We start from the raw sequence: 3629 nt of genomic DNA on the forward strand, positions 1-3629 counted from the left end.
CAGCCCTCTGTGTCTAAAACTCAAGTGAGTCCTGTTCAGAAATTGAACTCAACACTTGAAGTCATAATAATGAAGCTTATTTATGTGTTTAAAGACAAAAAAAACAGCACAAAGAAATTGACAAAACCAAATACATTAGTTTTGATGCATATTCTAATGGTTAAAGGATGTTTTATAAAATATCTATATTTAAACAAAATGTTTTGGGTCATGAGTCTATTTTACAGCTATTCTGTTGGTCAGGAGCCTATGTGTGAGAGCAGCAGCTTATCTGCAGCTGAGAGGAAATAGTTGGATAAGCTCATTAGGAGACCAGCTCTGTCCCAGGATGACCTTTGAATCGAGTGCAGCTTGTGGCAGACAGAAGGACTAAGAAAGATAACGCCATAATATCTCCAGCCTAATGGATGAATCTGCTGCAGACCTGAGAGCTCATTCAGTGACAGACTGTTTCATCCTAGATGCACAAAGGAGCATTTTCACAGATCCTTCCCTCTAGCTCCTGTTACTCTATGATCTTCACTGCTTCTGACTGTGTGATCACATTTACTGCACCATTTTTCAGTTGTTTTGCTAACAGGCTGCTGTTTTTCTATTTCTATTCTTTTACTGGAATGTGCCTTTTTAAAGCTAATTGTCCATTGAATCTGTGGACCTGCCATTGTAAAATCCCTATAAGGCACAGCTTCTAGGGGCTTATTGCTTTTGTAAAGCGGTTACAGGTGTCCATAAATGAAAATAGACATACCCCACACATACAGAAAGCTAACAATTTGGTGGTAATAACAAAACAACACAACGGACAACTGTTTTTCCCACCAATGAGTCAACAGCATGATTACCAAGCAACCAAGGTTATCAGAATTATCTCGGTTTGTTAAAACCGTTCGTTCATTTTAAACTTGCACCGGTCACTCGGCTGTGCTCGGAAATGGAATCGACCACTTTCCACATGATCGGTCAAGGCCGGCATTGTGAAGACAACTGATTTTAAGGCCCAGTTGTTGTGTTTTTAATACGTTTTTTCTCTGAGTGGACACACATCTGAGTGGACATCACACATCCCGTTACCATGGCGGCGCTCCAAGGCCGTGGTCAGAATAGCTCCTCTTGGCAAGTTCACAGAATATGACGCTTAAAACAAGACAAACTAGACATCAAACCTGCATCTATGACTGCCAACGCCTGCATCTTAACATTTTTTAACCGTTTAAAAAGCTGCGGATTGCTATGGACGGATCTCAACAACACAACAGGGGAACGTAACTGCCGAAGGAAGTGATGCGTGAGACGGAGAAAGCGAGGCTGCAGCTAAAGAGAAATCCTCACAGACCTCCGCTTCAATCAATCCTGCCCTCCAACGTCCGCTCGCTGGAAAATAAAATGGATAATCTCCAACTGGAACTCTCATCAAAGAAGGAGATATGCAACTGATATGTAACTGCGCCATCATCCTGATGGAGTCTTGGCTGCATCCAGCAATGCTGGACAATGCTATTAACCTGGAGAGGCTAACCCTACTATACCGCGCCGATAGGAACAAAGAACTAAGCGCTAAGACTCGGGGTTCTGTGTTTACATCAACAACAGCTGGTGCAAAAATGCTAGATTGGTTGCCAGCCAATCCTGTCTAAGTCTAAAGTCTAAGTCTACATCTTTCTCCTGTACTTGGACCATGTTTGTTTTAGTCAGAGACGAATCATTCAGACAGCAGAGATAAGGTAAGTCGGCATTCTGGAGCTCAGACAGAGATCAATGTGAGAACACCACCTGAGAGAGCTCCAGAACGAGGAGAAGGTGGCCAGCCATTCCAACCTCTGGAACTAAAGAACCACAGTGGTAGAGGGGGCATTCTGCCAGTGCTAGATCACGAGGAGAAGCTTGCTGGGCAGAGAGAGCACTGAGGTGGAAGACGGTGGTAAATCGCAGAAGCTGGCCAGGGAGACAGACGAGGAAGAGTCAAGGCTAGCCTCTAGCTCAAGGGTGGGCAATAGGGTAACTTCTGCAACTTTAAGATGTGCCTTTGGTTCAACACACCTGAATCATGTAACTAGATGATTGGGAGGACTCTGGAGGAACTGACTGTGTCCTAAGTTTGTAACTCAGCCATTTTTATTTAAGGTGAGTTGGACCAATGATGCATCTAAAAGTTGCAGGATACCGACCCACAGGAACTAGGATTGCCCACCCCTTCTCTTGGGGCTAACTGCTGGAGGTGAAAGAAGGACAGTTGAGGATCAGAGAAGCATGCCATGCAGGCAGAGTGGCAGAGGATCTCTTGATATATTGAGGCTCAGGCTAAACATTACATTTTAGCCTGCAAAGTCTGTTTGGTAGCTTTAGGGGTGTATGGTAACATATATACTGGTGTTCCTTTAGGTTTAAGGGTTTGGGTATGGCTAAGGGATGGGTTAGTGGTAAGTTTTTACCTAAAAGTTCATAGAAATCCTTTGCAAGTTCCATACCTACGAAAGAGGGACCCCGTCTCGTAAGAATGGGACTTGACAAAGCGTCAATATTTTCTTGAACCAATGATAAAAAGGTACTGACTTTGTTGACTGACCAGACCATTGAAGCGTTCTAGCACTGTGTCACTCGGCTGCAAATGTTTGAGATGATCTTGGTGCTGGAGCGATCTTGATGGCTCTACACCTGTTGACACTAGTGCAGAGATATTTGTGTAGTAGTCTTACCGGATCTAAGTGTGGGCTACATTGTATTTCACAACATGATGGAACGTGGCTCAGCCAATCACATTTCAGAATGGGATACACCTGTTTTATAGTAATAATATACTGCACACTAAGAGAGAGTAATGGCTTTTCTTTTTTTATCTCGCATTGAAATTCATATGATATGAGTGAGAGCGACTCCTCCCTGAAGTCACATCCCTGGAACAGAGATTATTTAAGCAGCTGACTACCCCTTTTTCTTTCTCTTTGCTCTGTGGCCCACAGGTCTGAAAGGCGAGACACACCGACCTTCTTTGCCTGGCCACCCCGCTACAGAGAAGTCAGATTTCTGCTGGCAAAAACAGGCTTCTTCTTGCCTGAGGTTCATAGAGAACTTAACGTAGTGTCTTTTCATTTGATTGTTCGCTACCCATTAAACAGTTCTGGTCCGACCCTGTTGCTGAGTTTCTGGGTCTCTAAACCGAACCAGATATTGTTCCTACCTTTCCACCGAACCAACACAAAGTAAACTTCCTTTACCCCTCTTTTTAATGCAAAGGTTACTGAGGTATTCTAGCTTGGACGAGGTATAGAATAGATGAATATATGTGTTTTATCTGAGAGAATTTTTTTATTTCATGTGTTGGTGGTTTCATAAATGAAAGAATTCTGAACTGAATGCTAATAATAACAGAGCACAGACATCCCAAGTCTCCTGGAAGTTCCAGGAGTCTCCCTGATATAGATAGTTGTTCACCGATGCTCGCAAGTTGAACAGTGGCGGATCTAGACCAAATGTACCAGGGGGGCCAGGAGGGGGCCAGCATGCTTTCATGGGGGGCACAGAGAAGAATGAAATAAAAAACAGTGCAAGGCATTTAAATATATTACGAGAGCTGTATGAAGTGAAATTTCTTTTCAATTAGGTTCAATAAAAATTTTATTTCATATGAGGTC

This window comes from Cyprinodon variegatus, unplaced genomic scaffold (assembly GCF_000732505.1).
Source record: "Cyprinodon variegatus isolate N-32 unplaced genomic scaffold, C_variegatus-1.0 Scaffold1077, whole genome shotgun sequence".
In the NCBI taxonomy this organism is placed as follows: domain Eukaryota; kingdom Metazoa; phylum Chordata; class Actinopteri; order Cyprinodontiformes; family Cyprinodontidae; genus Cyprinodon; species Cyprinodon variegatus.